The 11,555-nt window shown below is 45.7% G+C and overlaps 1 protein-coding gene across 4 annotated transcripts in view; it reads left to right on the top strand.

Annotated features, from left to right (window-relative positions):
* The window catches only part of SHMT1 (serine hydroxymethyltransferase 1), a 46,392-nt gene that overhangs the window by 4,939 nt on the left and 29,898 nt on the right, over nt 1-11,555 (top strand). Inside the window, exon 1 of one of the 4 annotated variants that reach the window (XM_003791049.3) lies at nt 3,741-3,913. The exons of 2 other annotated variants lie outside the window; for them this stretch is intronic. The gene's annotated coding sequence lies outside the window, so the exon portion shown is untranslated. Of the gene's footprint in view, nt 1-3,740; nt 3,918-11,555 lie in introns of those variants that run through there. One more of the 4 variants, XM_012806044.2, reaches the window with a different exon arrangement.

Raw genomic sequence — 11,555 nt, 5'->3', positions numbered from 1 at the left:
TTGAGGTTCCGTCTCAAAAAAAAAAAAAAAAACATCAAGTTTCTGTGGCTCAAAGGAGTAAGGCTCTGGCCCCCTATGCCGGAGGTGGAGGGTTCAAACTCAGCCCCAGCCAAAAACTGCAAAAAACCAAAATCAAGCCTCTCTTAGGATTTTTTTACTGTTTAATTTTGAAAGAGCTTTATGCATTCTAGATATGAGTCCTTTGTCAGATATGTGGGTTGCACGTATTTTCTCCCAGTTTGTAGCTTTTTTTTTTGAGACAGAGTTTCACTATGTCATCCTTGGTAGAGTGCGGTGGCATCACAGCTCACAGCAGCCTCAAACTCTTAGGCTTAAGGAATTCTCTTGCCTCAGCTTCCCAAGTAGAGATGGGGATCTCTCTCTTGTTCAGGCTGGTCTTGAACTTTTTAGCTCAAGCAATTCTCCCACATCAGCTTTCCAGAGTGCTAGAATTATAAGCATGAGCCACCATGCATGGCCTGAAGTTAGTCTTATGGCCCAGGATATGGTCTTTCTTGGTACATATTCCTCTGTTGCTTGATTAGTAGTTGTGTTCTGCTACGGTTGGGTGGAGTGTCTGTTAAATCTTGATTAGATCTTGTTGGGTGATGGTGGGGTTGAGTCCTATATCTTTGCTGATTTCTGTCTGGGGCCTGTTTTACAGTTTTGCAAAGGCAGATGTAGGGCAGCCTTCATTCCAGGCATGGAATGAACTTACTACTAAGGCATGCTCCCTCAGGTTCCCACCGTAAGACCCTGGTTATCACTAAGGGACCTATCTTGGGTCATCAGAGATTAAACATCTTCAGGGCCTGTGTAAAGTCTGGGAATTTTTCAGCTTACAAATCATTGGTTGCCCAATGGCCAGCTTTGTGGAGTTTCATTCTACATGTGCCTAGCCACATACTTAGCAAACACTCAGAGGGACTTCTCACAGATTTCCAGAGCTCATTTTCTGCAGACACTCTCCTTTCTGGAATGATGTCCCATAGCTTCCAGCTCTCACAGACTTCCCAGCCCTCATGTTCACTTCCTAGTCTCCCTGAGACCACCATCCTTGGCATGAGCCCCTTCCCTGCACCTACCATCCATCAGTAGTCTCTAAGTATCCAGCTAGGGATGTCATAGAACTCACCTGGTTTGTTTGTTTTCCTAGTCTTATGCTGCCCTTTGGTCCAATGTCTGCACACTGTGTTTTGTATAGTTTTCTAGTTGTTTATCAAAGTAGGTCCAGTCTTTTGTACTACATCTTCACTGGAAATGGAGGTCTATTTCAAATTAGTATTTTTTTGTTTTTGGAGACAGAGCGTCAAGCTGTCATCACAACTCACAGCAACCTCCAACACCTGGGCTCAAGCGAGTCTCCTGCCTCTGCCTCCCAAGTAGCTGGGTCCACAGGCGCCTGTCACAACGCCTGGCTATTGTTTTTGGTTGCAGCCATCATTGTTGTTTGGCGGGCCCAGACTGGATTCGAACCTGCTACCTTAGGTGTATGTGGCTGGCACCTTAGCCACTTGAGCCACAGGCGCCCAGCCTCAAATTAGTTTTTTTTTTTTTTTTTTTTTGAGACAGAGCCTCAAGCTGTCCCCCTGGGCAGAGTGCCATGGCTTCACTGCTCACAGCAACCTCCAACTCCTGGGCTCAAGCGAGTCTCCTGCCTCAGCCTCCCAAGTAGCTGGGACCACAGGCGCCCGCCACAACACCCGGCTATTTTTTGGTTGCAGCCATTATTGTTGTTTGGTGGGCCCGGGCTGGATTCTAACCCGCCACCTTAGGTATATGTGGCTGGCGCCCTGGCCGCTTGAGCCACAGGCGCTGAGCCAAAAATTAGTTTTTTAAATACACACACACACACGCACATATATTTTAATTGCAGTTTGGCTGGGCTGGGTTTGAACCTGCCACCCTCTGTATATGGGGCCGGCACCCTAAGCCACAGGCACTGCCTGGTCTATTTCAAATTTTTAACCTTTTATTATTTTTCTGAGAATAATACTTTCACATGGTAACATGCAAGAGTAATGACAGTGGAGTTTTAAGGTTTTTTTGTTTGTTTGTTTTTAAGTTTTGCTGAATAGGGAAAAGGCAAAGAGACATGCTGGTGTCAGGGATGAAACAAAGGACAGAATGGGCCAATCATGCTTGCGCAATTGCAGAACACCCCTCCCTGCCTTGCTTTCCACTACCCCTGTCACCGTAGAATTTATCTAAACTTCATAAGGATCCTTGCTCTCTCCTGGTCTTTCACTGTACATGTCTGAATGTTTTGAATGTTTTGCATTAACTGTTATACTAGCCACATTTACTTCAACATTCTGAAAATTTGCTGAATATTGTGAGAGTTACAAAGTGCTGAGGACGATTTACCAAAGATCACATTATTTGCTAGAGCAGGGGCATGTGTCTGGGCTCTTTCCCCTATAACATGTAGCCCCTTAATTTGTATTATTCTTATTTATTTATTTATTTTCTAGAGCAGTGGTCTCTCTCTGTTGCCCATGCTGGAGTGCAGTGATGCAATGATAGCTCATTGCTGCCTGGAACTCCTGGACTCAAGAGATCCTCCTGCCTTAGCTTCTGCAGTAGCTAGAACTATAGGTGCGTGCCAATACGCTCAGCTAATTTTTTTTTTTTTTTGAGACAGAGCCTATGTCACCTTCAATAGAGTACTATGACGTCACAGCTCACTGCAACCTCCCCCTCTTGGGCTAGGCGATTCTCTTGCTTCAGCCTCTGGAGTAGCTGGAACATAGGTGCCCGCCTCAAGGCCCGGCTATTTTTTTGTTGCAGTTTGGCCGGGGCTGGGTTCTAACCCACCACCATCGGTATATGTGGTCAGCGCCCTACCCACTGAGCCACAGGCGCCAATAGTTAATATTTACGGGGTCCAGGCTCAGCGCCTGCAGCTCAGTAGCTAAAGAGCCAACCACAAACACCGAAGGTGGTGGATTCGAGCCCAGCCTGGGCCTGCCAAACAATAATGACAACTACAACCAAAAAATAGGCGTTGTAGCGGATGCCTGGTGCCTGTAGTACCAGCTACTTGGGAGGCTGAGGCAAGAGAATCGCTTAAGCCCAAGAGTCTGAGGTTGCTGTGAGCTGTGCCACCACAGCACTCTACCCAGGGCGACATAGTGAGACTGTGTCTCTAAATAAATAAATAAATAAAAATGTATGGAGTCCTTTTTATGCACCAAGCACAATGCTTGGTGTCTATTATGACAGCTGAGCCGAGCAGATATAAATGTTTCCAATTCAGTGACGAGAAACGTAAAAGTCACAAAATGAAGTGACTGGTCTGGTGTTTCATATTGACAGAGTAATAATGCTGTGGTTTGAACCCACGTTTGTCCTACGAAAGTAACCAACGTGCTAACTGGAAGTAGGACCACCTCAAGGTTAAACCTAAGTACCGACATTCACCTATAGGCCCAAGGCCAAGCGGCCTACCCGAATTAACCGGGCGGGCCCGCAGCTGTCGTCCTGGAACTCCCCGCGTCCTCCCCCAAACCTGGCCAGCAGACAAAGCCAATCGACCGCAGCAGGTCCTGTCCCTAGGGGAGCAGCTGCACCGGGCTACAGATCCCCTGCGAGGGAGGACCCAGGTCGGACCCTCAGCTGCAGCCAATAGCGCCCGCGCATTTGGGGGCGGGACCCGCCCTGTCGCGCACTCTGATTGGCCGCTCTCGGGGGCGGGGCCAGGCGGGGGGTTCCCGGCGCGGAGTGCTGGAGTGGGCGCGAGCCTTTGAGCGCCAAGTTCGGGGTTCGGGGTTGGCTGGGTGGTTCAGGCTGTGAGCGCGTGGCGGGTGCGAGGCGGGTGCGAGTCGGCTGTTCCGGGCGTCCGGGACTTTGGTCGGACCCGCGGCAACGTGGGAGCGAGGCGCCGCTGAAAACGTGCGCGGGATCCATTCCGGTAGGTGAGCGTGCTGGCGCCGGTCGAGGGCTCCGCGGTGCCCCGTTTCCTCGCTGTCTGCCGAGCCTCTGTGAAGCCGGAGTGACGGGAGGGCACCGGGTTAGCGCCTGGCCTGGGTTGGGCGGCGGCGGCAGTACCGCGCCGTTCGTAGACACAGCCGGTGTAGTGGTGGTGGCCTGTGGCCTTGGCACAGAAGCGAAGGCTTATTGCGGATATAACCGCTCTCTGTTGAGCACTTTTCTCAGGCATTTCCATTTTAAGTACTGCCCTTCACCTTGCTCCAACAAAGCGGCACGTTGAGTGCTGGCGTTTCCCCCATTTTACAGATGGGGAAAGTGAGGCTCAAAGGGAGGAGTTTACTTATTGGCAGAGCCCTGCTTCTCTAAGTCCGCGCTTCTAACCACTGCACTTGCGGTGGCTCTACTTTGGGCGCGTGTCCCAGTGGGGGATGAGCTCTTCTAGCTGGTCGCAATCTGTCACGCATTACAATACAAATCTTGCATTGTAAAGTTCTTGATCTGGTGCCTGTATTTCAAGGTTCCAGAAGTTAAGTGACCCTCTGGTCAGCTGAAGTCAGCACAGATGCGAGCTCTCAGTCAGTTGCTGGACTGGAAACACCAGTTTAGGTTCTTTTTTTTCTTTTCTTTCTTGCTTTCTTTTTTTTTTTTTTTTTTTTAATTAAACCATAGCTGTGTACATAATGTGATCATGGGGTACAATGTGCTGGTTTTACATACAATTTGAAATGCTTTCATCAAACTGGCCAACATAACCTTCATGGCATTTTCTTAGTTATGGTGTTAAGACATTTATATTCTACACCTACTAAATGTCACATGTACCTTTGTAAGATGCACCATAGGTGTGGTCCCACCAATTACTCTCCTTCCAGTTTAGGTTCTTAAGGAATTATATTTTAAATTTCTTACTTGAGGGAACATGCAACAGAGCTGGATAATTGTGATTTTATTTAGTGCAGTCCTGAGAGAAGACTTTAGGTAATTAAAGGTAAACCAGAGTTCAGATCCTGACTCTTGATTACTATATAACCCTAATCAAGTTTGCTTTCTGAGCCTGTTTCCTCCTCTCTAAAGGTCTCACTCTGTCACCCAGGCTGGAGTGCAGTATCCTGCTCTTAGATCACTGCCCTGCCTGGAACTCCTGCACTCAAACCATCCTCCCACCTCAGCCTCTCAAGTAGATGGGCTACAGATAGGAACCACCATGCTTAGCTAATTATTTTATTTTATTTATTTATTTATTTATTTTTGTAGAGACAGGAGGTATCACTACGTTGGTCAGGCTGGTCTTGAACACTGGCCTCAAGCAGTTCCCAGGTTTCTTTTTTTTTAGTTTCCAGGTTTCGCCTGTGGCTCAAGGAGTAGTGTGCCAGCCACATGTGCCAGAGGTGGCAGGTTCAAACCCAGCCCCCGCCAAAAATGGCAAAAAATAATAATAGTTGCTAATTTTTTTTTTTTTACTATTTCGTCACTGTTCTGAGTATTTTTTGCCTGATGTCTCATTTTAGCTCTCACACCTAGCTTCAGAACCCTCATTATTCCTGTGTTATATGTGAGGAGACTGAGACATAGAGATGTCAGTAATTCAGGCCCTACATTAGTAAGTGGCAGAGCAGGATTTGAACCCAGAGTCCATGCTGTCACCACCCCCCTTTCTGTAGGGGGCTTCAGCATGTACTTCTCAGGTATGGCTCTTCACTGTGGGGAGGTGGGAAAATTAGAGGAGTCTAGTTTGTCGGATGTCCTGCTCTTTTACATAAAGAGCTTTAACCTCCATTAGGTTTTTTAGTTGTTAGTTTCATATTTCACAAATGGGTTGAGAAATAAGATCAGGAGGAGGTTTCTAGAAAACAGTTTGAAACTCTTAAAATATGTAATGTCAGCTCAGTGCCTATAGCTCAAGTGGCTGGGGCGCCAGCCACATACACAGGAGCTGGCAGGTTCAAATCCAGCCTGGGCCTGTCAAACAACAATGACAACTATAACCAAAAAATAGCCGGGTGTTGCCGTAAGGGTCTCGCAGAAAAGCGATGTCGCAGAGAACAAGCACGCTTATTGAAATTGTGTTTTAAATAAAGGTGACCATCTGCTTGCTCAGGCAAAATAGCGACCTTCTTTATTTGCAGTTGGTTTATATAGGGAATTTTGTACAGGTGCACAATACAGCAATGACCTCATTGATTCATTTATTTATTTATTTTGCAGGTTTTTGGCTGGGGCTGGGTTTGAACCCGCTGCCTCCTGCATTTGGGGCCCGGCACCCTACTCCTTTGAGCCACAGGCACAGCCCTCATTGATCCATTTAAACATCATGTGACTACCTCGTGATTAGCTCCTAGTAATCTGATAATCCACTCAACATACACCTTTTAACATAAACCTTTCAACATAACGCAATTTAACATAACTTTAATGGAGAACTTGTTGTTAGCCATTACTTCTTTGTTCTTATCTGATGAAGCCTGAGGCTATGGAGGAATGAAGCCTGAGGCTATGGAGGAACGAGGTAGATTGAATACCTGCCCTTGTTGACCTTGCCATGCGGAGGCTGTTACTTTGAATCTTTAAGCAAAGCATAAAGAAACTTCTTGGGTATACAGAAATTTATGTGCAAACCTCTGCTCCCATGTAGGCCTTAAGTCAGGGGGGTTTTGCTGGAACCTTTTATAAGGAATGTTCAGGCTGGACTTTTCAAAAGCCTTTCAGGAGCCCAAGTTTCATCTGTTGCCTTTAGATACCTGTATGCATTGGGTAAATTCCTCTTCTCTTGAGGTCCCCGAGCACATTCCCATTCCTGGACCTGTCAGCAAGGGACCTTTGTTACTTAACACAGATCAGGAAAGGTTACTGATGGGTATCTGGCCAGTTTTCCAAAGGGCTTTTTTATTGGCCTTCTGAAGTCAACCTTAATTCCTTAACGCTGTCTGGACATCTCTGGAATGCTATTCCAGCCAAAGCCTTGGTCATGTTAGACCTGCAACTAACCCGGCCACATGGGATTCTGCCTCAGTTTCTCACAAGTATGCCTGCACAAAATCTTTTCACTGCTCTCTCTCAAACCGGCTTTTAGCCATAGGCATATAGGCGTTTCGCCTACAGCTGGGCATTGCAGGGGGCACCTGTAGTCCCAGCTACTTGGGAGGCTGAGGCAAGAGGATCGCTTAAGCCCAAGAGTTAGAGGTTGCTGTGAGCTGTGCTGCCACACCACCCTACCCAGGGCAACAGCTTGAAACTGTCTCAAAAAAAAAAAGTCAAGGTGAAAACCTGCTCTCCTATCTCTGCTCTTATTCTTGGGCCTTGGAATCTCATCTCCTGTGACTTTGCTTTGTTCCCCCAGTTTCAGCCTCATGAACCTGACTTCTGACAGTAATCTGAAGGAAGTCACGTCTCTTCCTATCTCAGGGCTTTGCACTTGGTGTTTGCTTTGCCCAGTTTGCTCCCACCCCAGATCTCATATGCTTGGCTTCTGTCCACTGTTGAAATTTCAGCTCAGAGGCTTTCCATGGCCAATGTAAAGTTGCTTCCACCAATTTACTCCTTTGAAGCAATCATCGCCACCTGAAATTATCTCATGTATTTTGTTTACTTATGTTTCATGTATTTCTCTTAGTGCCTAGCTCTGCCTGGGACATAGAAGTTTCTCAGTAAATGTTTGTTGAATGAATGAATTCATTGTAGACTAATAACAATAGAGTTTAGTTCATAGATGTCAGAAACTTCCCTTTTTTCTTTTTTCCACCTCTAATAAGGCCAACGCAAAAAACCCTTATTTTTAATTAAACATGAAATTACCATATGACCCAGCAATTCCACTTCTGGGTATACCCAAAAGAAAAGCTAGAACTCTAACACATATGTGTATGCCAATGTTCATAGCAGCATTATTCACAGTAGCCAAAAGGTGGAAGCAGTCCAAAGGTCCATCAGCAAATAAGTGAATAGACAAAATGTGGTATATACACACTGTGGGACATCATTCATCCTTGAGAAAGAATGAAGTTCTATCACATGGAAGACTTTTGAAAACATGCTAAGTAGAATAAGCCACATGTGAAAGGGAAAATATTGTATGAATCCACTTGCATGAAGTACTAGAATAATGAAACTCATAAAGACAGAAAGTAGAACAGTGGTTGCCAGGGGCAGGGCAGAGAGAGGAATGGAATTTGTTTAATGAGTATAGAATTTCAGTTTGAGGTGTTGAAAAGTTCTGAAGATAGATGGTGGTGATGGTTATACAACAAGAATGTAGTTAATGCTACTGAATTATTTATTTAAAAATGGTTAAAATGGTAAGTTTTAGGTTATATGTATTTTGTCATTATTCATTTATTTATTTGAGATAGAGTTTAGATAGAGTTTCACTTTGCCACCCTGGGTAGAGTGCTGTGGCATCATAGCTCACAGCAACTTCCAACTCTTGGGCTTAAGTGATTCTCTGGCCTTAGTTTTTCTTTTTTTTTTCTTTTTTTGCAGTTTTTGGCCAGGGCAGGGTTTGAACCCACCACCTCCAGCATATGGGACTGGCGCCCTACTCCTTTGAGCCACAGGTGCCACCCTCAGTTTTTCATTTTTAGTAGAGATGGGGAGTCTTACTCTTTTTTTTTTTTTTTAATTTTGTAGAGACAGAGTCTCACTTTATCACCCTTGGTAGAGTGCTGTGGCGTCCTAGCTCACAGCAGCCTCCAACTTCCGGGCTTAAGCAATTCTCTTGCCTCAGCCTCCAGAGCAGCTGGGACTACAGGTGCCTGCCGAAACCCCCAGCTGTTTTTGTTGTTGTTGTTGCAGTTCGGCTGGGGCCAGGTTTGAACCCGCCACCCTCCGTATATGGGGCTGGTGCCCTACTCACTGAGCCACAGGCACTGCCTGGGAGTCTCACTCTTGCTCAGGCTGGTCTTGAACTCATGAGCTTAAGCAATCCACCCACTGCAGCCTTCCAGAGTGCTAGGATTACAGGTGTGAGCCACCATGCCCAGCATACTTTATCATAATTTATTTTTATTTTTATTTATTTATTTTTTAGAGACAGTCTCATTTTGTCACCCCCGGTAGAGTGCTGTGATGTCATGGCTCACAGCAACCTCCAACTCTTGGGCTCAAATGATTCTCTTGCCTCAGCCTCTCAAGCAGCTGGGACTACTGGAGCCGGTCACAGTGCCTGGCTAGTCCACAACACATGGCTAATTTTAGAGACGGGGGGTCTGACTTTAGCTCAGGCTGGTCTCAAACCTGTGAACTCAGGCAATCCACTGGCCTCAGCCTCCCAGAGTGGTAGGATTATGGGCATGAGCCACCACACCTGGCCAACTTTATCATGATTTAAAGAAAAAAAAAAAGGGCAAGAGAGAAGTTAAAAGTACTGTACGTATTTTTCAGCCAACCTCGAGATAAGATGCTAAGTACGTATTTGGATTTGGGGGGGCTTCCTTGATCCTAATCAGTAACAGGATGCAAAGTGGAAGCCCCCAGGTGGGTGGCTAACAGTGCTGCTGGGCAGAGGGGTGGGAGACTGACAGCTCTCACCAGGGTTAGGAAGGAACTGTGGCTCGGAATTGGCATCTAAGATCCTAAAAGGGTCTACAGTGAGGGCAGGAGGGCTGCAAGTGTTTAAGTTGAAGCAAACTGTCCTGGAGAAAGGTAGAGACTTTAACCTGAACCAAATCCCTTTCAGAGAGTAGTTGTGGGGGCACCTCTCCTTAGAGGAGGTTTCCAAATGAACTTTAGTTATTTATCAGTTTTGAAATATCCCATCTGTGCTGCTGGCCACCTTTGAATCCTTTTAACTTTGAGTAGTGTTTAAGGAATGTTTCTGTCTGGGATTCTAGGACCAGAAGGCCTGTCTTGGCCTTTAGGGGTTTAAGAAACAGGGGGCCCAGCCCAAGCCTTTTATACTTCACTGTCAAGACTGCTGAAGGACCCACCCTGGCCAGCCTTGCTGCATATGGCCCAAGTAAGTGGTGATACAACTCTGGCCACAGAAGTGTCCTTTGCTTGTGTTCCAATAATGACTGCTTTGAAAGCCCCATTAGAAATTTCCTCATAAAGATAGTTTCTTTAGACTGGCTCTGCCAGAGATCAAGAAGGATTGCTGTGATTTAGAAATATTAGGCAGTTGGGCGGTGCCTGTGGCTCAAAGTAGTAGGGCGCCGGCCCCATATGCTGGAGGTGGTGGGTTCAAACCCTGTCCTGGCCAAAAACTGAAAAAAAAAAAAAAAAGAAAGAGAAATATTAGGTTTTTTTAATGGTTGTTATAATTTGGCAAATTATACTGTGTGTGCTCTTTTGGGAAATGGGCTATCTCCTTGTGCTTTCACTCTAGACACCCTCTCCTCAAAAAGGCCTGTCCCAGCTACCTAAAGGGAACCCTCTCCTCCTTGCCCTGACCAGCCACCAGCCTGCTTTTTACCTCCTTTTGTCCTTTTGTCTTTACCTCCTTAGTTTACTTTTTTGTTTTCTCCCCTTCCCAGGCTCACCCCAGAGCATTTCCTACTTTTCATTTTTTTGAGAGACAATGTCTCCCTTTTCTGTCCAGGCTGGGGCACAGTGGTATGATCACAGCTCACTGCAACCTGACACTATTGGGTTCAAGCCGTCTTCCTGCCTCAGCTTCCTCAGGAGCTGGGACCTCGGGTGTGCATCACCGCAGTTGGCTATAGAAATACTTTAAGATAGCCATATTTTCCAGTCATCTATATGTTAATAGGATATAGTTTTCTGATAGAAATATAAATGTGCAAACCTTAGGGGAAGATCCATGTTTTAAATAGAGCTTCTCAGGAACTCTGAGGGGCACTCAGAGCATATACTTTGGGGTTTTGAGTTCCTACCTGAGTGGCCCGTTTGCTGTGTAGCCCTAGAATAAGACACTCTACTTTCTTAGCCTCTTTTTTATTCCTTGAAACATAGAAGAAATTAACACATTAAAGTGTTGCTAATCCTCAAAGAACTCAAAATGACCTTCCACTTGATCCCATAATCCCATTACTAGGCATCTACCTAGGAGAAAAAAGATCATTTTATCATAAGGACATTTGCATAGGATTATTTATCTCAGCTCAGTTTATAATCTCCAAGATGTGGAGACAACCCAAGTGACCATCAACCCATGAGTGGATTAATAAACTGATAAATGTATACCATGGAATACTACTCGGCCATAAAAAGATAGAGATTTTACGTCTTTTGTGTTGACCTGGATGGAGTTGGAGAACATTCTCTTTAGTAAAGTATCACAAGAATGGAAAAGCAAGAATCCAATGCATTCATGAAGCCATTAGACATATTAGTACATACCCACACAAGAGAAAAACTCAGTTAATTCAAGGAGAAGGGAGGGAGTATACTCCCATTTAATGGGCGTAATGTAAGGGTATATGGCACACCTCTTGGGAATGGGACACAACTACAACAGGGACCTTACCTAACAAACGACATTGTAACTTAATCATTTGTACCCTCATATTAATCTGAAGGTTTTTTTTTTGTTTGTTTTGTTTTTTGAGACAGAGCCTCAAGCTGAGCCCCTGGGTAGAGTGCCATGGCCTCACAGCTCACAGCAACCTCCAACTCCTGGGCTCAAGCGAGTCTCCTGCCTCAGCCTCCCAAGTAGCTGGGACCACAGG

Source organism: Otolemur garnettii, unplaced genomic scaffold, assembly GCF_000181295.1.
Source record: "Otolemur garnettii isolate 467f Iridium unplaced genomic scaffold, OtoGar3 scaffold00046, whole genome shotgun sequence".
Lineage (NCBI taxonomy): Eukaryota > Metazoa > Chordata > Mammalia > Primates > Galagidae > Otolemur > Otolemur garnettii.
The sequence above is the reverse complement of the archived record's forward strand: the minus strand, read 5'-3'. Positions and strand labels throughout refer to the sequence as shown.